The 22,009-nt window shown below is 41.2% G+C and overlaps 1 long non-coding RNA gene across 2 annotated transcripts in view; it reads left to right on the forward strand.

Annotated features, from left to right (window-relative positions):
- The first annotated feature begins 17,336 nt into the window (after positions 1–17,336).
- Positions 17,337–22,009, forward strand: part of LOC149122239 (uncharacterized) — a 43,487-nt gene continuing 38,814 nt past the window's right edge. Inside the window, exon 1 of one of the 2 annotated variants that reach the window (XR_016220483.1) lies at positions 17,337–17,601. This is a non-coding gene — a long non-coding RNA (uncharacterized LOC149122239). The remainder of the gene's footprint in view (positions 17,602–22,009) is intronic. The other variant, XR_016220482.1, reaches the window with a different exon arrangement.

Below are 22,009 nucleotides of genomic sequence, written 5' to 3' on the forward strand. Positions count from 1 at the left end.
GTTTGAGTCTATCTTGTGGCAATCAGCTTTCACAGTGTATGGTACTATGGTGATAGGAGACCCTAGTATCAACAGGTTACAGAGATTTTTTTCTCTTCAGGTTAACATGCCAATTGTTGCTCTCTGAGGGGTTGAAGATTAGTGAGGTTAGGAAGCATCTTGTGTTTCTATGTATCATCATTGCATCAAGCAGGATGGAGAAGCTGCCCTTCTGTGGTTCACTACATTCTCCAGGCAAAGATGAAAGCAATGTATGAAATGGCTTTGAAAAAAAATCAGACCAAAGCAGCTCACTTTGTACCTGTTCACATGCCGTTGTCAATCAAGTCACAAGGCGTGGTCCAAGGGCAATGGGTAATAAGTGGGAGTGAATGGCTGGCAGCAATAGTTCAGTTTTAGTTTTTAAGAGACGGCCCCCTTTCCTTGCATTGTCAAAGAGCCAAAATCTTCTGAACTTGAAGTATTTATCATGCATGAACCCTTTTCTCTGATCAGTAGCTCATTGATCACTTTCATGTTTCTACACTATCTTCTATCTCTGCTTAGAAATAACTGCTGCATGATACAGTTAGATGTAATATTGTCAATCTAATTGCTTAATGCACTTGAGTTCGGAGGCGGGGGGAATTAAGCCCTGGTTTACAGGTTTTCCTACTTCTCTGGTGTAAATGCTCTACTATGGTGGATTGCCAGTGGCCAGCGTGACATCATAAGGCACAGAGTTGGAAAGAGATATGTAGCAGAACACCATGTAGCATAGCCAGCATATACAAATAACCGAGTAGAATCAAAAACAAAGGAATAGTAAAGTGAGAAGCACCGAGTTTAAGATGCAGGTAAAATGATAACTTTATATACTATTTTAGTGGTATGTGTTTAACAGTCAACATGCAAAATTCCCAAAAAATTTAGTTTATTTTCATGCAGAGGCAAATGGCTACCGCTTACCCTGAGGTTTTTAAGGATGTGGCTTTCTGTCCAAGATGACAAGCCCTTCAAAGACAAAGGGTATGTATTAATCACCTAGGTATTCAGTGCCTAGCCTGGTGCCTGGCATTTGTAGGGTCAATGAACATCAGTGCACTCAGTGAGCATGGGAGGAATATTGTCAGCACTTTGAGAGCAGTATGAATGGGTAGAAGGAGCCACTACACTATAGATGAATACATTAAGACTTCAAGAAGCAAAGATCAAGCCCTCAGACTCTGGAGAGTTCATTCCTCAGGTGCAGAGAATTTGGGAAAAGTTTTATTTTCTTACCACTGAAAGAAACTTGCTGCTTTAACAATCCCCTTGATTACAGATGCCCGTGTCTTATTCCTAAATCATGTATTGCTTTAATACACTATCACTTTCTCTGGGCATACTTGGCTTCACTATGCCACTTAGCAGTACCATCTGGTTATTGATGTTACTATAGTTCAATTGTTTTTTTCCCTTGCTTGTTTTGACAATACAAAGTGCTTTGATAATTCGGGAGAGCTCCAGTTTTAAAGTATGTTGATTAAGAAGGACTTTAAACGTAAAGGGCTTCTTAAAAATTTATTTTTGTCTGCTTTGTGTAGGCTTGGTTAATGAAGCTGCTCAAAGTTGCTAGTTTCTCACAAAAATGGCAAATATTCTAACATTCATAGTTCTGTAAAATAGTTTTCAGTGATACAGCAAGAGACGACTCAGCTACCCACTCCTGAAGGAAGCAGCCGAGTTATATAATTCGATACTGAAATAGCCATAGATCAGGGAGGTAAAATTTGGACACTTCAATTTGATGAGAATAAGCTATTTCTCCAGAAGGAGTAGGACGACCAGTAGTCAAAATAATTTTTCGTTAGTACAGTAAACATGACTGCCTGCTGAGAGTATTTTAGGCATGGAAATCCAAGACACTCTGGCAAAAAAAAAAAAAAAAAAAAACAACCTAAATGAAAGATCTCTGAGAGTGAGATCCCAGTAGAAAGAATGGGCCATCAAAGAAGGAGGTACCTTTCTCTGAAGGGAGGAGAGAACCTCCACTTTGACTATGACCTTGTCTAAAGAAGATCGAAGTCAGCGAACTCAAAGGGCTTCCATAGCCCTGGCAACTCATGACAAGAGCCTAGGGTGATTACTGACACCATAAACAAGAGTGTCAATTTGTTAAGTCAACAACAGGAGTCACTGTGCACTTACTCCTCATGTAGGATCTCTGTCCTCATGTAGGATCTCTGTCCTTAATGTGTTGTTCAATGTGAATTAATGCTATAACTAGTACTCAAACAGTATTTCACACTTTATGTTCTGTGTAGGTGCAAACTGATGAAATCTTTACTTAATATATACTGAATTGATATTCTGTATATAAAGAGAATTGAAAATGAATCTTGATGTGAATGGAATGGGAGATGGAGCAGGAGATGGGAGGGGTGCAGGTGGGAGGGAAGTTATGGGGGGGGAGAGCCATTGTAATCCATAAACTGTACTTTGGAAATTTATATTTACTAAACAAAAGTTAAAAAAAATGTGGAAAAAAAAAAAAAGAATTTAGTTCCATAAGAAAACTGTAACAAGAAAAAAAAAAAAAAAGAATACAAGACTAAAATTAGGTAATGAACATGGTTGGATTTTCCTAAACAGAATTATCATACTAACAATGGGGCATCTATTATACACTGACATCTATACCATCACACAACTTGTTTTGCCAACACCACATGAAATATATGAAGTATTATATATATAAGTATTATATATATTATACGAAGTATATTGCCTGGAAGTAACGGTTCTGTAAGTATTGCCTGAACTGAATGCCGGGATTGGAACTGGGTATAACTTAAATCTTCATAGATAGGTTTATAATCACGGCTATATTAAGCATGGGCCTATATTAAGGAGCAGAGCAAGTTACCACAGCATAGTAGGCCCCAGTACTACATTTTATCATTGCCTACTTCCATATCTAACAGAAGGTCCCCCTCAGAAAAAAAAAAAAAAAAACACTTAACCATGGGTGTTAGGTTTACTGTATCCTGCTAGGAATCCTACTTCACCCTTTCTGTCACTGAAGGCAGGTGTAGATCCTGCCCTCAGAACTGTTCCATGCACTATGTAGAGAAATAGGCCAAGGAAAGATAACCAGCATTGCCACACTGGCCATTTGTTTGCCATGATTTTTAATCCCAACCCGACTCCTGGCCTGGACTCGACTTTTCCCAAAATTTACAAGTGGGCATCAGCATGGGGAGAGAATACTCCAAAATCATCCTCTGCTTAGTATGAGGGTGTAGAAGAGGTGTGTTCTTCTAGCAATAGTAACAGCTATCAGTAACCAACTCCCAGCTGAGCTCCAAGGAAGAGATCTTCCTCATCAGCCATAGGAGCTGTGGACTTGGACAAACTCCCCGTTTAGTTGTCCTGCCTTTGTCTCATTGCTTGGCTGTGGATCAGGGTGCAGATGTATGAAGTTTACAATAGACAGGATAAGTGAATACTCAGCTTTCTGGACAGAAGTTCCTGGAGATATCAGTAGAGTGGGAGAAACTTGAGGACAACTCTTAAAAGATATTTATAAGTGCCTGGCCTTATCCCTGAACTCTAGGATATTTAGAGTTTAAGCTATGTATACAAAGAACTCTGCAAACATAGACCACCACCCAAATCTCAGACTGGCCACTGGGTGTAGCAAACATGGGACAGATATAAATAGCATTTCAAAGACTTTGAAAATGGAACTGACACTAAAACCACAACCCTCAAAAGGCTAGTCAGACACTGCGGCCTGAATCAAGCCCAGTTGATTGCCTGCTAAACAAAACATGAATGTTCTCCATGGGATTTAACCAAGACCCACACCATCATAATATTTAAATGTCTACAACGCAACCTGAGGCGTCTCAGCATAGAAGGGTCAGGAAAGCCGTCCACAACCGAAAAGAAATCAGCACCCCGATGACAGACGTCAGAACTATTTCATGGAGTCTTGGAGTTTTTCCCTATTTTAAGCGTTTGATTAACATATACTACACTTAGGTCTTAATGTGCTACAGTGCAGTATTTCAACACAAGTGCACTGCACAAGCCAATCAGAACAGACTTTAAAGAACCTATTAGCAAAGTCAGGAAATCCTTTTGAAATAGAAATTCTTAGTAAGATCAAAAGCACCCAATAATTTTAAAGCTACAAGTTAACGAATATAAAATCTCACTATGGGCTGAGTGCCCCAGAATAAAAATGAGAGGAAAGGAACAAATTTGAAAATAGAATGTTCCAAGTTTTTCTTGCTTGCTAAACAAAAACTTAGGTTTTAAAAAGTAGAGGTTAATCCAGGGACCTGTGGGAGAAGACTTAATATGTCATTGAGCACTAGAAAGTACGGCAAGAAAGTAATTTGAGGAATGTTAAAGTATTTGATGAAATAAGTTCTATGGCTTTAATAAAATCAGTAAACCCCAAATGTAGTTCCATATACATCAAAATCAAACTGCCAGAAGCAAAGTTCTTAAAAATCAGAACAAGTGATATATATGGAGAATGATTTCAGTGACTGGAAATCTGACCCGAAACTGGTAGCCAGACAAAGTGTACCAGTGTTAAAGTTCTAGAAGGGAAAAACCATCTAGAATCTTATAGCCAGTGAAAATATCCTGTCAGGATAGAGGTAAAGTAAGAAAAATCCTAAAGGTAGAGGAAAAAAAATGACAGCTCATTGAAGACATGCTCTAGAATAATGGAAATTCCTGAAAGACTTAGCAGGTTCAAAACACGTAGGTAACGTGAGTCAGAAGTGTTAAATATACGGGCATTAAACTATGCTTTGTTTTTAAAGTTTATGGTTAAAAGGACATTTTCTGGAAAGTGTTCAATAGGTGGCTATACTTAGGGTCAAAAATAAAGGGGCACTTAAGTTGGGAAGGTTTCTTACATTCTGCAGTAAAAAGTCAAGTAGATTCTTAAAGTTACAAAAAGTATGACAGCTGTTACTAAATGTAAACGAAGCACACACTGTAAGAACAATGGATATGCTAGTATGGAATAATGGCAAGGGGGAGGTAAAAAATGGACACAAGTTAGTTTATAAGAATGGAACTCAAACTTCAGTTTACATATAATTGCATTCAGTGTAAGTGCTGTAGTCTGCAACACCACTTGAAGTCAGATTGTCAGATGGGTTAAAAATAACTATCCAACTGGAATGGTTTCTAAGTGTTAACTTGAGTGGACTACAGAATGCAAACGTTATTCTGCAACTCTAAGGGTATTCTGGGATGAGATTAACATTTGAGTTAGTGGACCAAGTAAGGACAATTGCCCTCAGAGGTGTCTGGGTCCGATCCAGTCAGAACCAAATGCCCAGTCTCCCTCAAAGAAGACTCCTGCAGGCCTTCCTTTGATCTGGGGTACTGAGTCACTGAAGCACCAATACCTACTCCTCCTGGGGTTTGAACTTGCTTGCCCTCAGAATGGCACCAACAGCACTGTCTTACCCAGTTCTCAGGTCTCCAGACTTGGACTGGAACTGCACTCTGCCTTGACAAGATATCAGATCGGGCAACTTTAAACAGGCATTTGTCACCATTCTGGAAGCTGGAGTGCAAAAGTCGAGGAGCTAGTAGCTTTGGTTCCTCAGTGAGGGCTCTCTAAGGCTTGCATATAGAGCTGTCTTCCCATTGTGTCCACACATGGGGAGAGGGTTCAGAGTGATGTGGGGGAGTGAACTCTTTGGGGTCTTACAATGGGAGCCCTGCTCTTGACTTCTCTCATTCCAATTTCTTTCCAAAGAGCATATCTTCCAAGACATCATGTCTAAGTTTAGGACTTCAACACATCAGCTCTAAGGAACACAAATCAACCCATACAAGTCAGTTCTGTTTCTCAGGACTTTGGACTCAGACTGGAGCCACACCAACAGTTCTTGTGTGTCTTGACCAACAGTGACCTTGGAATTTCAGTCACCATAGTTGTATGGGCTAAACGCTTTTGAGTATTTATCCATTGAACCCTAGATCACCCACTGTTTTCTACAATAAAGTGACTTCACTTACAATGTGGTTAGATTGAAGAGAATAGGAAAACACTAATCAAATGAAAGCTAAAGTGATTAGACATTATAAAATTCAGAACAATTAAGCAGGATAAACAGGATTCCCTAATGAAGGTCAGTTCACCAGGATGTACCAATTCTAAGCATAAACAAGAGCTTCAAGACTCTTGAAGCAAAAAGACAAAGCTAAAGGGATAAATTCCCAATCCTAGTTGACTGCCAACATCCTTTTGTCATTGTGAGAACTATTAGAATATCTAAGGTTTAGATTACCTGACAGTTGTATTTAGTAAACATTTATGCAACACCCTATGCATCAGTATGTTTTTCTAGTGCATTGGGGCATTCCAAGTAAACCACATCTTGCATTATACTGCTTAATGTGTTTAAAAAAGTTCAAGCCATACCAGTTTTTCTGACTTTAAGAATGCATGGAAAAGGAACATCTTCAAATACCTGGTGTTAGGCTAGAGTTGTTAGCTCAAGGCAAAAAATATTATGTATCGAATTTTGTGCCATGTAGCTAGAGCAGTGCTTTGTTATTTGTATTGAGTGCCTGCTTTTAATACAGGCACTTTATAGGCTCTTAAGATCCAAGTTTCTATCTCCTGAAACAAGATACAGATATCTACAGGCAAGAATCAGTAAAGGTTAACATACATAAGAGTAGAAGGGAATAAAAAAACCCGAATGACACTTGTAGCCTTTTCTTTGAAGTTAACTTGTATTTATTTCAAAAACCAAGAGGCAGATAAATCTTCCACTTTTCCCCTCTTGAAATACCTGTGATACCTGGGGCTGGACAAGGCTGAGGTCAGGAGCCCAGAGTTCCGGGAGCCCAGAGCTCAGTTTTAGGTTTCTACCACACATGTGGGAGGCCCAACGCTGGGGCCATCATCCTTTGCTTCCTGAAGTATAGAACAGAAGAGAGATGGAATAAGAATGGAGCCAGAACCCAAACCCAGGCACTATGTTATAAGATGTTAAGGTTCCAAGAGCATCTCCAATGCTGTTGCCAAATGCCTACCCATTAGGGGCATTATTTAATAAAAGTTATGTTGTGATTAGTAGAATTGCAAGATAGTTATCACTATGAAGCCTGTTGCTGTATTAGTTCTATTTAAAGGATAATGAAATACCATGAACAATTCCATGTACATGAGTTACCTAGTCTATATTAAATGTAAGTTTCTCTCTCCTAGGATTAGAAGGAACTTGGATATTCAAGGATCAAAATTAAACAACCTTGGTAGTTACGTAACTACTTTAAAAAGTTAAATATATGGTTAAACTCTTCTGAAAAAGAGCTCTCTAGGCCCAGATGGTGCTACTGGCAAAATTCTAGAAAACATTTAAGGAAATAACAATTTTCAAAAATCTTTTCTAAAACATAGCAAAAACTTATAAGGGCAGCATTATTCCGATCATGAAATTAGATGCGAAATATATGAAGGGAAAGTAGTTAAGTATTTTTCACAACTAAAGTAGTGAATATCCCCACCAAACATGAATTTAATATAGGGGTTTACTGGGAGAATGTAAGATTGAGTCAGCAATCAAAAAGCCAATCAGTGGAATCAACCATTTAACAGTATAAAGAAAAGCCTTGTTTATCAATTGATGAAGACATTTGGAGAAAAAAAATAAAAATAGCATCCTGGGTATGGGCGGAAGTGCTTCCATCTGGTCAGGAACACTCACAGAAATGCTGTAACTATTCACGTTTAGTTGTCAAAGATTGCTCGCTCCTTCAGTTTGGGAACAAGGTAGAAGATGTCCATTCTATTCTGCACAACACTCTCCCTGGTAGTCAGTACTGTGAGGACTAAGAAGTTTGCATGTGAAATTTTGGTATGAAAAAGCAGAAATCCATGCACGTGCGTCTGCAAGAGGCTCATGGAATAGGCCTACCGTGAAGAAAACGGCACCAATTTGTTTTTTGAACACCAAGCATTTGCTTCCTCCTTCCCCACGAGCTTTTTGAAGTACTTTCGTACTTTGGCTCAGTATGGGAATATTGTGGCCTTGGGTGTTGAGAGAAGTAGGTGTGGCTCTACAGGGGCAACATGAGTGAGTCTAGAGATGAAACATTACTCTGACCACAACTGTTAATACTGGATTCCTGGTTAGTTTTGTACTATGGTTTCATTGAATGCCACTAAGGAAAACTGGGTAAAGGACACATGGTACCTCCCTGTTGCCTGTGAATCCATGGTTATCAGTTTAATAAGAAAACCCTCATTACAGAGCCTCAAGTCCTGAACTAGATTTCTCAATCTCGATATCTGACCCTTTAGGCTGGATAATTCCTTTTTGTAGAGGACTGCCCACAGTAAGTTTTGCCCCATCCTTGATGCCAGTGGCATTCCCCCCAGTTGTGATAGCCAAAATGCCTTTAGTCATTATCAAGTGTCCCCTTAGCAGAAAAATGTCTGGTTGAAAAATGATGGTATCAGGTGTTGCCATTGACCCTTTACCTTGGTATTATGAAAAGTAGGGAGAGTCCCTAACAATTCAGAGGAACATTAAACTTATGCACAGAGAATGATGGGCATGTGTTCTTTTGAGTATATCTTTGCATTTCTCTTAGCATATTGGCCGATTTCCATGTTCTTCTAGACATGTTCTATAATGAAGGCTAAAACCATAAATTCTTCACAGTACCCATTTTTAAATTCTTCATGTGTAACTATCCATATGGGAAATTATTCTTGGAGAATTAGTGAGAATGATATAGTATGAACATTTATTTACACGAAGACTATGGCAAAAATATGCAGTTATGCTATTGTAGTAATGAAAGCTAAGACAAGCTACCTATGAAGGAAAGATGTTTATTTTGCCACAAAAATTTCGCAAGTTCACACTCCAAGGTTGAACAGCCCCTGTGGTTAGTGATGGCATTCTTAGTCTTTTTAAAAGGTATTTGAAAGTTAGGTCTTCCACTTGCTGGTTCACTCCCCAAAAGGCAATGGCTGAGCCAGAAGGAGTTGGCTTGGATGGGTACAGCCAGAACTCAAACCCATGCTCCAATACAGGATGCTGGCATTGCAAGCAGCACTTTTATCTGCTGGACTAAAATGCCAGCACCAATGTCATTCTTTCCAACAGAGTCCTTAGGTGGTACAGAGTATCAAACAACAGAGGCAGAGAAATATGTCACATGGTGATGTAGGAAGGAGAACAGCTATACCCAACTTGGGTTTGTATAACCAACTGTCATGAGAGATACCTTCTGAGGACAAGGCCCAGTGACCCAAAGACCTCCTACCTCCAGGCTGACCTCTTGAGACAGTGTTGTTGGATGAGTGTTCTATCCATTTAGTACCATTATCTGATGACTTTGAAGATTACACGTCTGAGTTTGGGGGCCAAATCCAGTTCAAACATTGACCAGTGCATTGCTCAGTGTGTCCACGAGATAATTCAATGTGATTGCATAATCCAACAGAGGGACTTTTTACTAGTATCTACAGTACTTATAAATGCCAAGAATTAGATAGATATTCTGTTTAAGGTGAACGTGCAGAGGTTATTGGTAGAAGAAACTGATAAAGGAGGTGAGACTTCAGACTGTTCTATCCCTTTGCTTAAAGCAATTACATATGAGTCCTGTAAGAGGCATATAGTTCAAATGCTTAGACTAGAGACTGGAAAACATGCCCCAATGGTCAAATTTGGCCTGCCATTTTTTTAATGATTTATCATGACACTGACTATAGAGTAAGAACCATCTAGAATGTAGTAGGGAATGAGAAAAGTTAGATCTAGTGAGGAGTGCTGTCATGAGTAGTCTTAAGTCTTGAGAAATTTTAGCTGTCCTGGGAGTTTAGTTTCCCTACCAGCATGATCAGAAGTTGGCTTGCTAAGGAAGCGATTGTGGCTCAGCAGGAAGATCATGATGCATCTATCTGCAGAGGTGAGGGTAGAAGGGACCAGTTTTCTTGGCTTCCTTTGCCACCAGCTAGGAGTCAAGGCCTTTAACACTTGGCCTCCACTGCCATGTTTATAGGCTACAGAGAATTATATCACATAAGTATTAAGGATTCTTTTCATCCCCCTTCATGGTTTTAACACTTATGGCCTCGCTGCCCGAGGTTCCTGAATTCGTTTTAAGCTGACCATTTCCTTACCGAGTCATTGTATTTCCTCATTACTTGCCTTCCCTTCTTTGATATAACTGGGATTGGTTAACTTGATTCCATCTTCCAAGAATTTCTAGCTCCATTTGGATGCCTCTATTCCTCACCTGGTGACTAACCCGAGCCTGATTTGGGTTATTCCGATTACCCCAGATTCAGCCCTGTCTGGGACCTGCATTTGACATTAATGGATTCAAAGTGAACTTTGGTCTTGGTTTTCTGACCCCAGCTCTTCGTTCAGTAAGATGATTTTTGGGGGGGATGGTTACTACTGGGAGGAGAAAAAGTGGCTTTTCTGGTTTCAGACAACTTGAATGTTCATTGTAAGATTTTGCATCTTTCATGAGATCAGTACTTCTAATGTGACAAACTTGACACCAAGAGGAAATGTTATACACCTATTCATCTGGAAACAAGATTCCCTTAATTGACCTGTACCTGTGTATATAACTTGACAATAAGCTGTGAGGGACTGGGGCAAGACAGTTGAAGAGAAAGTCCTCTAGGCACTAGGCAGGTAAGGTTACAACTGGAACACCATCATCTGATGGAGATGTTTCCCAAGGATCTAACCTCAGCATCTAATGGAGAAGTTACAGCTGAAGAATACAGAATCATAGGATAAGTTATGTTTGCCAAGATAGCATAAAGCTACTGAAAAGTTTATAAATTCTAGTATAAGTGTAATTGACTTACAAGAATTATAAGGTGTCAATATAAGTCTGTAAAATAAATTTTATAGTAGCGTCAATCAAGATGGCAATAGAGATGGATTCAGTTAACTTGCAAAATTATGAAGCTAATGGGAGAATCCTGGAACAGCTATTTGATTTTGTAACATGGAGAATCATACCTTTAAAGTCATACACATTGAGGCAAAAACTGGATTGTAGCCATCAAAACAGTTTAACAAAACCATCCTGGAAAAGATACTTCACAAGAGCTCAAAATAATTGGATTAAAGATTGTATAAATGTCTAGATGATAGTTTCTAAACTATTACCAAGAAAATTTAAAAAAATATCAGGTATCTGGAGGGAAAATGTCAGCACACAGTAGACAACTTGTGAGAGAATGAACCCTAGGATAGTACGGAAAATGCTCATTTACTTGTACAGAAGAGTGGAAGTTAAACACACCTCTTTCACAAAAAAGTGAAAGCTGCCTAATCCCTACTATTGGTTAGGAACCCAGGCTGCTTCAGTATATACTGGCATACTAGATACTGCATTCAAATATTAGCCCAACAGGATTCTTGGGCGTAAAGCCCAAGCACTTTACCATAGACTCTTCCGAAGATCTGAATGTGTTTGAGAAGCAGTGTATTTGAGTTGGAAACATGAATAAAACCAGGAATAGAAATGTGCAAAATGGGATAGGTACACAATGCTGAGCGGTATACAGCTGTCACTAGCTGGCTCAGTTAATGTGTGTGATCTTAAAGACAGTACTGAATTTAAAGGAACACCAAGGTAATACAGTTTCACTTCTACAAGTTAAATTCAGGAATGTAAATAGATGCTTATTTGAGGGTCAGAGGCCATTACCATAAACTGGCTCCCCTCTCCTACTAAGTGCCCACAATAGCTGTGTCTAGGCCATGTCAAAGCCAAAAACTGGGGCAGGAAATCTCTGTAGCCCTTGAGGGTGGCAGGGACCGAACTACCTTACCTATGCCCTGCAATCTCACAAGTTGCACATTAGCAGGAAGCTGCCATTGGGAACAGAGCTAGGAATCAAACCCAGAAACTCCAGTGTGGGACTCAAGAGGTGTCTAAAATTGCTGAGCCAAGTGTTGCCCCAGGAAGTATTTTTAAGAGATTATATTACAAGTTGACATCTATTTAGGGGATAGGTGACAACACAGAAAAAAGTAAAGCTAGTGGTACAGTTACCCAAAACCCACTAGGGGTGGGGAAGCAGAACTTGCGCTACTATGGTTTAAGGTATAAGTTGACTTTTAGTCTCAATCTTCATGCTCCATTGTCGCTCCCCGTCTTCGTGGGGGAACGACACTAAACCCTGCCTAGGCTTCATATCCGAGTCACGGCACCATTATGTCGCTCCCCGTCTTCGTGGAGGAACGACACAGGACCCTGCGCTGTTCTTTCGTCTGCTCGGCCCTCCCCGGGTTTGCTGCTGGTTCTTCCCGGGTTGGCTACTATCCCTTCCACCTCCGTGGAAGGGCAGTTCCCCCTGGCCACATTCCCCACTTCCGCAGGGGAGCGGCACACCGCCGGCCGGCTCTCTGGGGGGCTGCACAGGTGTTCCTTCAGATGTTCCCCTTAGATGTTCCTGGTGCATGCCGTCTCTCTCCTCCTTTATAGTCCTCCTCTGCCAATCCCAACTCGGCTGCCCACACGCCGAGTACGCTGCTCTCCAATCAGGAACAGGTCCCACAGTTTATTGGTTGAACTGGAGGCAGCTGAGTAGAAGCTGTTTACTCCTCTCCCAGCGCCATATTGTGGGAGAGCAGATGCATAGAATAAGTCTTAATTCCAGTAACTTAGTCTAGTCCGAATTGCTCCCCACACTCCATTACTACACTACTTCCTAGACTACACAGTTCTCAGTTCATCTAGAATCTGGATATCTTAAAAGCTGATACATGTGTTATTATGAAAAACTTGGAACTATTAAGTCTGAGGGTCCAGTGAGCTGCCCAGGAAGGTCTAGATCACTACTGTTCTGAGGTCTTTCCACCAAGTTACATTTGCTATCAGGTCTGCAAATCAGAACTGAACTGTGAACAAAACTTGGAGATACCTAGAGCCCAGATGAGGGGAAGTATGACTCATGATAGATGCTTAGGAAAGTTGCTATTCAACACCATTTAGTATTCAACAGGCTACAGTTAGAGCCATTTTTCTGCTTTACTTCCTCAAAGGAGTTCATTTTCTCCTTGCCTTTGCTTCCCTCCCCAATTCTACGCATGTTACTGGAAGGCACAATGCCAAAAATTGGTCAGACACTTAAGCTATAGAGGGATGGATTCTAGCACCTTAAGGTTTCCAGAAAACGAGATCTTGCCAGAACTGTTACATTCTTGTCCTTGTGAAGGGTCACTCACTGGAGATTTTGCCATGAAGGCTGCAGACTTTGAGGCTGCAGCTGTATAATTGACACTAGCGGATGGGATTTTCTGATCTACTGAACATTCAGCTCTTTTTGCCTGTTTAGTTTCAGTTTTGTCCTCTTTCTCTGCTCATCTGTGTTTAGGGTGCTTCCCAGCCCTGCTCAAGTAGATGGAGCTTTGGGAAACATTTGAGAAGTGATTGAAGTAGAGCATGTTAACTCAGCAAGTATACAATGACCAACTATTTGGAGATAACAGGTGAGACTTTCCACTAGTAAAATTTATCCTGTGGAACAGAGTTGACCACAAAGGATGACCTTCGATGATCTAAGTTGTTCAGAGTCTCCAGGCACTAAGGAATGGTCATTTAATTAGTCCCAAGTCAGAACACAGGTGCCTATATCCTTTCTCAAGTGATCTTTTGAGGAATTCAGCTAGGACAGTCTCATTCATTGAAAGTCAATGGATAAGAAACCCAGATTTTATCTGTGTATCACTTTTGCCCTGTAAGAGGTTTTTTGTGTTCAATTTAGAAGTCACTAAGGGTATTGGGACAGAATTCTTGGAACCCTCTCCAAACACAGCCCAGCCCTCCTCTAGCCTTTAGACAATTGCATTGTATTTCTACTTTTTGTTGAGCAAGCCTGGCATAGTCGCTACCCTCCCGCCCTCCTTTTGTAGCTGGCTCTTACCGAGTCCTCCTTACCCTGGCTGCTTTATTCACTGCACCCGAGTATGCAGCGAAGCACACCCAGAAGATCCTCGTCTGTGTCCTGCATTCACTCACAAGTGGTATGTTTGTAACTAGAATTTCAAAGTAGTTTTCAGAATTAACCTTGAATTTATGCTCTCATCACTGTAGCTTCCACAAGCACTTAATCACTCATTACACGTGTACACACCAGGAAATGCCAATCTGAAGAAAGCTAGATGCAGATTTAGGCAGCAAGGTTCACACAGCCAGACAGAAACAAGAGTATTTTTCAGAGGTGCTAGAAAAGTCTGAGTTGCACTGTTCAAAAGGCCTTCAGCAGTTCTTTCCAAGAGAAGTAGCCAGGGTGTTTAGCATATAATCTCACTTTCAGACACTGGGTTGACAGAAAACCTGGCTGCCAGGTACTGACTGGCTAGTAGTCACTATCTGTGTGAGACAGCCTGGACGTTTTCCACTCTTGCAAGCCAGATTTTGGGAGCTGCCAGTCCCTAGTGTGCCTGGTTCCAGCAACGTGGTCAAAACAGATCTAAGGGTCAGGTGTTCCCAGAAAGAAACCCAGAGACTCTAATGCCACAGGTATAGGGAGGCAATACTCCTGGGAGAAGCCAATAGTGGAGTGCAGGACAGAAGAAATGAACCAACACCAGGTTAAAGTTCAGATAAAATCCCAACCTCAGATTCTAGGAAGAGCTGTGGAGCATGAGCTGCGAGTCAACAGTCAACGTGTCATGTTTCAAGGCCGGAAAAACTTGGCAGCCACCCCAGGGAGACAACCCCTAGGCACTTCTCTAACTAGTCCTCCATTAGAGCAAAGTAGCTTCAGTAACCCCAGGCAATGCAGAAGTAGTCAGAAGACACAGCAGGTGGGGCATATATCATGAAAGAGCTGGCAGGAGACCCAGCCGGGAGCCATTGGTTATCTTTTTTGTGTAGGTCTCAGGATAGACTCAGCTGTCTCCCACACAGTCCATCCTTCTCCTCATTCCCCCAACTCGCCTTACTATCCCCCTAGGGAGTTATTCTATTTTGTAGACCTTTAGGCAGGTAAGTGGGGAAGAATTCATGGGTTCTGTGACGGGAACCTGTGCTGCACGCTATCATTACTAGTAATGAGAAACAGGTGTGAAGAAGTTTTGGCTATAAGCACAAGCTGTGCACATGGCTATTCTGTGCACTAATGAGCCATTGTGGGCGTTTTTCCAAGGAACCTTGGACAAAGTGGCTTTGGAAGACAGAGTGGCACAGCAGGTAGAAGGGCAAGGGTTTCCGAGTCAGAAGGCAGAATTCTCACTCATAACCAACCCCCTGGTGTACCCCCCACTGATCACGTTGCCTATAAAGTTTCACAGAAGTAGGATTCCTGAGTTAACCCTACAACAGGGTGATTACTCAGGTGCATCTGATCTAGCCAAATGGTTTTGAGAGCCTGCAGATAGAACACCACTGTGGCTAACGCATTGATTTTAACTTGACCGGACCCCAAACCAAAAATCCCACTTCAGTCCCCTTGCATGGCTGACCTACAGGACTGGGAGATAAAAAACTGCTAGACTTGTAGCTATTGGTTGTGCATCCAAGTATTAGTGTGCTATGTTCAAGGTAAACACCTTCACCGCCGAGGGGCTGTAAGTATTCCCTTCCTAAGTTCACTGAAGCAAGCTACCACAAACTTGTTGGCTCTAAGACAGAAATTACCTCTTCAGTTTTAGGATTTGAAGTAAAAAAAAAAATCAGCATTTTTGAGGAGCTCCTGGCTAGGTTTGGTCTGGACTCTTGTCTCAACAGAAGGAATTCAGGACCTGGGTCTCTGCCGTCGGGGTCCTGACTGCTCTGCTTTTGAAACCAGCTTTCCACTGATGTGCTTGGGAAAGTAAAAGATGGCCTCAGTACTTGGTCCATTGCCACCGCCCTGGGAAACCCAGGACCGAGCTTCTGATTCCTGCCTCTGTCTTGGCCCAATTCTGACTGATTCAGGTGTTTAGGGGGAGCGAGCAAGACAGATTGAAGATTCCTCTTTCTCCCCACCACCCCCATCCCTGCCCCATTTCTTTATCTTCTCCCCGACCATCCCCTCCTCCTGCTGCTCTCTGTTTATCTTTTTAAAATGAGTAGACGTTAGCAAGGGAAGGAATATTCCAGAACAAGACATAAAGAAAGCTGAGCAGTCTTACTTGAAGAGTAAGCACACGCTCAGGAACCAGTGAGGACAAGCTCCAAAGAGAAAGAACAAGCCGCAATGGATGCTGGTTAAAGATCCTTTTATAGGATCTGGATGCCTAGGGTGTGGTATCTGAATCGAGGCTTCATGGAGGGTGGGATTTGAAGCAGGGCTTGAGTGTTGCCTATTTCCTTGCTACAAGGCATCAGGTATATGAAGGGAGTGGGGGTGTTGACCATGTTAATTTTATTATAATGACCATATAATGAGCTAAAGGACATCACAGGGATGAAGCCAGCAGCTGTGCTAAGTATTTGTAGTTGGGGGCCAGGTCTCAAGAGGCAACCTCGTGCAGTTGCAGTCTGCATGGAAGTGGCTGGGGTTGGGGAGGTTCGTGTGGGGCTTGCAGGGCAGGAGAGGCCAGAGTGCAGCTGCTGGTAATCCTCAGATTATTTTTTTTTTCTGTGAGCTACTCCCTGCTTGTGTCAGTACCACTTGGCCGAAATCAAGATGTGGGCTCCTCAGAGTTTCCAGGGGAAAATATTCCCTTACCTCATGCACCCTTTCTTGGCTGCCTTGCAACTCTGTGGCTTGTGACCACATCACCCTCATTTGCATCTCTTTTCCAATTGTTGCCTGCCTCCTGCTGCTGCTCTCAGCACCTCCCTCCTCTTCACCCACCCCCCAACACCTCCCAGAGTTTGTCCAATCGCCCTATTCCTCTCTTTTTGGAACATTACGTTGTCATTGCAATGCAGAGTCTATCTGGATAATCCAGGGTAATGCCCCCATCTCAAGGCCTTTAACTTGATCACATCTGCAAAGATCCTCTAGTTTTCCTTTTTTAGGGATGCGGGGGGGAGGGGCGAGAAGTCATATAAAGTAACGTGCACAAATTCCAAGGGTTTACTCACTGTTCTTTCTGGGGACATTTTTCAGTCTACCACATACTGTGAACAGTCATGCAAACTCTTTCTAGGTTTGTCTCTTCATTTTAAAACATGAGAATAAGTATGACTATTTCAAGGGGTTAGTGTAGCATGATGTAAAACAATAGAAAATATAAAACATGTATCATAGTGCTTATGCTTAGAATAGGATTAACACCCGATGAGTGTAATTTTTACTGTTACCGGAGAAACTATTATCAATAGGATCAACGATGTTGAAACTACACAGCTAGTTGAAAATTCAAGGTGAAAAACGAGGCTCTGTGGAAGCAGGTGTTAACCCTAGGGTTGAATACAGATACATCCCACATCAGAGCAGCTGGGTGCAATTCCTCGTTCCTGCCTCAAGCTTCCTCCTGATGCAAACCCTGGTAGATAGTGGTGTTGACCCAAGTAACTGGGTCCCTGCTACTCTTGTCGGAGACCTGGAATAAGTTCCCGCTTTGGCCTGACCTAGCCCCAGCCATTGAGTGCATTTGTAGAGTGAACCAGTGGATGGGAACTCCTTCTATCTCTGTCACAGAAATAAATTAATTAAAGGTAAGATTTTCTAACAAAAAGATATAAGTTCATTTCCCTTTAATCCCAGCAAGATCTTAATTCATAGCCAGTTAACGTTTGATGCTAGAAACTGTCCATTTATCAGCTGTGTCTGTTTTAGAAAATTGTCAAATAACTGCTGTCTTACATTATAATTCAATTGGATTCCACTTTAACTCTGCAAATGTTCACTCATTCTGCTATGTGCAAGGAACTCTGCTGTTCACCAGGCCATGAATATCTAAACAGGACACAATCTGTGACTTCGTCAGTCTTACAGTTCTGTAGGGGAACAAGAGATTTCCTCAAATACTTGCTTCCTACAGCACATGCTATATCACAAATAAATTGAGTTCTCATCCATTTTATGAGATCTGCATCCAAACGGAAAAATAAACATCATCAACAATGAGAGTCTGAGCATTAGACAAAATGATCAGATTCACGGTTAGTGAAATGCAAACAACACCGTACTCATAATTCTTGCGTGTGTGTGAATTTTCCATAGCTTTACAAATACACATTGTTCTAAGGAAACCCACATGGTGAAGAGACACAGATAATAATCATTTGTTGCCTTCCCAGTGGACTCAGCCAAGTGGGCGTGTCCCTGCAGCGCACAGAAGGGTTGCATTGGGCTGACGGGAAACTCCTGGGGCTCTTCGCTGAGTCCTTGGAAGTGTTTTGTGAAAACTCAGGAGTACTCAATACCATGAACGGCTCTGAATATTTTTTTCTTTGCTTTAAATATTTTTGTCAGAAAACTATACTTGTGGTATTGCTGCCTATGTTGGCAGTAGTGCTTTAAGTCAACAGAACTTCTTTATAAAACAAAACAAAAAGACAGTGGCTCACTAATCTGTTTAAAGCAGACAAAACATTCGATAAAGTAACAGAAATGGTTCCAAGGCTTCTTGTTTGATTTCTCTCTCATTATTTCTTTTGATTTTCCCCCTTTCCCTCCCTCCTTCCTTTCTTCTTTATTTTTTTTTTTATTTTCAGATCTCTTTCTCAATTACATTTACTTCAATAATTTTGTGATATACTGAAGTTCACTATCTCTCTTAATCATTAAAATATTTAAAAACGTACCAGTGTAGACATCCTTGTCTCATCATCTTGTGTTCACAGACTTACTGAATACAACAGCACATAAAGAGACTGAGAAGGAAATAAAATGACATCTGAGATGCTTTGTTATTGTTTTAGAAGTCCTCATCTTTTGTGAGGCCAAATGCCAGTGAAAGCAATTGACAAAAATCACCCAGGAGCTGGGCAGGTGTTGAGTATTAACATTTGAACTATGAGTTCTTAACTCTGGTGGAATGGACATACTTTAATTCTCCATGTTGTATTCATACTTGGTGAAACAGGTCTGAAGAACAGCATATTCAGGGTTCAAAATATTCTTTATATATTTGCGGGATGAAGCGACTTCCAAGGGCAATATTATTGAAACCACATCATTAAAATATTAGTAGACTCAATGTCACATAGATTGTTCTGCCTGATTCCAGACTGCCACAATGTACGTGATCATGAGAAACAAAAAGGGCAGTTCTAGAAAGAAAAATGCATTTCTAATTTCAATGTGGACAGAGTAAATGACATTTTCCATTTTGCTAAGTGAAAGCAAGGGGCTGATGTGGCGCAACAGATTAAGCAGCTGCCTGTGACACCAGTTCAAGTCTCAGCTGCTCCACTTCAGCTCTGGAAGAACATGGCCCAGATACCGGGGCCCCTGCCACCCACGTGGGAGACCTGGAAGGAGTTAAGTTACAGTCTTTTGTCTTCCGCCTGGCCCAGCCCCTGCCATCATAGCCTTTTGGGATATGAACCTGTGGATGAAAGATCTCTTTTTACCTCTCCTTCTTTCTGTATCTCTACCTTTTGAATAAGTAATCTTCTCTTTCAAAAAAGTTAAAGAAAATTCTAGAAATACTCTTACTGCTTTTGTTATTGTTGTTATTACCCATCTAGACACAAATTCAAGATACCAGAGAATTTGAAATTTGACAAATGTATTGATTTGGTGGTCTGAAAAGTGTGTTTGTGCTATCATAGTAAACATGTCTCGCCCATTTTGGTGACTGTTAGAACCAGTTTAAAGTTTAATGATGATAAAAGAAAGATTTGTTCTTGGCTATGGGCATAGAACCATTAAATATCTCATTCCTATTCAAGAGAACACGGATGCTAAGCTTGCTCCCTGTGGTCTACCTTATGGACTTAGCTCTACCTGTAAGGATGCCTGTTAAGGGCAAAATTGAAAGAGCGATTGGAGGTGTCAAAATTTATTTCATAACTGCTTTTTCTCCTGTTAATGGAGTGTTTTAATTTTGTTAGAGAGGTGAAGACATCTTGCCATTCCCTCATTTAGTTTTTCACTCATTTGAACTGCTTAATGTAGTAGTTAAATGTTGCAAATTTGTCAATATCTACAAACTTCAATTGCATTTTAAATAAACCACAGTTTTCCCACCCACCCAAAATTGATCAGTAATGAAAGCATACACATTATATATCCAAGCACTGTGAAGGCTCAGCTCTCATTTTCTCCACTCTGAAATTAAAATTTACTTCTATTTGCTTAAAGTCCATGTGGTTTACTGGGTACATCTAGCCGTGTCAGACTTCTAAGCTCTCAGGAAGAGTGAGGTTTACTCACAAACATTTGAGAAAATATTATCACTTCCCTTCTGATCTGTGGAGTAAGCCGAGTCCAGAGTTTTGGCAAATTTCTCTCTATAATGTGTTGCAAAAGAACAGAATAGGACTTAGGACTGATCCCAACCTCAGTTTACCAATCTGTCAAATGGGAAATAGATTCAGTGCTGCAGGTACACGACATCTTTCTTCTTTTTGTCTTCTAAAACAATGGCATCTAAAAGCATGCTCAGGAGTCCTAAGTCTCGGCTAGTTTTCAAAGAAGAAAGGGAACTGTTCCAACCCTAGCTATAAGAGGCGCCGGCTTGCCGCAGCGGTGACTATCAGAAGGCGACAGGTTCCATAAAGGGTCTGCCGCAACGATGCACCTGTCCCTGGAAGGCGGCCATGCGGAGGACAGCCTCTCAGTGCGCCTGCGCCGCAGCCGGCGCTGCCGCCTCTGCACGCTGGACACGTCGCGCTTGCTACTGCAGATGCTGGTTCCGCGTCCCAGTTCTATCTGCAATTGTTTGCTCGTCTTTGCTCACCGTGTAGAATGATTTCTTCAGACGTAGAAGGACGCTTGGTGTTTGCTTTTATTCAGGAACTTACAAAGTGCCTAGTGAATATTCAGTAATAGCTGAATTTTAAATGGTTGGGATCCAAGTCTCACTGATTTCAGTGTCAGTCACTAGAGTTACCAATCAGGGGAACAGAGCAGGTTGAGGTTCCACGCTAAATTTCTAGGTAAGCCTCCACCCTGTTAACCGATGCCCGAATCAGTAAGCAGTATTCTCTTAGTTTTGACTGGATCCATTTTGTGTTTGGAATTGAAGCATTTATAAGTTTGTTGACAGAACGACATGTATTACTGAAAATCTGTACATCCCAGGCTGCATAGAAGCACTTGAAATGCAAAAAAATTATAAACAGGAATGCTAAGAAATATTTTTACAATCAAGGAACTTTGTTTTTGATAGAGAGTGGTGAATAAAAGCAGGAGGCAGTTGACATTAGGTAGTTAAATTACCACCTCATGGTGGGCAAAAGAGAAAACAATTAATAGATAATGTCAGGGTTATAAAGTATTATTACAGGGAAGGTTAAATTTCAGGAGATAACCAGACAAACCAGTTCTTAAGAGGGTGGCTGATTGGCTGTTTTGCTAAAGATAAATGTTTCTTCTTCCAAATATTCTGAAAAAAAAAAAAGTAGACTAATAGCGAGAAGTGTAGTGATTTGCACATTATCCAAGCCATTGAGTTATTCCTGCCTGTCCTCATTCTGGTTCCTGATTTGCAGGCCAGCTATGCTCTGCAGCTGGAGCAAATTATATCAGCAGAAGTGCTGATGTGACCACAAGTTGACAAAAGGACATGATTTCTAGTAGCAAAAAAGCAACTAGATTTTATGAAATTGTATCTAATAATGTTGTTTAACTCATGGATCCTGCATCTGACGCCTGCTTTTTATCCAGTCCTTTCAGCGGCCCTTTGTTAACAGTCACTCAGAAGAGGAAATAAAATGTAGCCATTGAAATAAAAATTGCTCTACTCTTTTTAATAGCTCAGCTGCAAGCTCTATTGTTTTCTTTAATGGATTGTATAACTGAAGTTTCTCCTCCTGATGATTCCCGTTTGGCTTCTGAGGCCCCAAACTCTGTCAGAATCTTGGGGGTTCCAGAGGGAGGGGAGTCTGGTGCTTTGCTTGTTCCAAACAGAAGTGGTTAGTGAAAGCAGTGACATTCTTAAAAATGCAGTCC

The sequence above is a fragment of the Oryctolagus cuniculus genome, chromosome 14, assembly GCF_051225735.1.
Source record: "Oryctolagus cuniculus isolate XC-2025 breed Fujian yellow rabbit chromosome 14, ASM5122573v1, whole genome shotgun sequence".
Taxonomy (NCBI): domain Eukaryota; kingdom Metazoa; phylum Chordata; class Mammalia; order Lagomorpha; family Leporidae; genus Oryctolagus; species Oryctolagus cuniculus.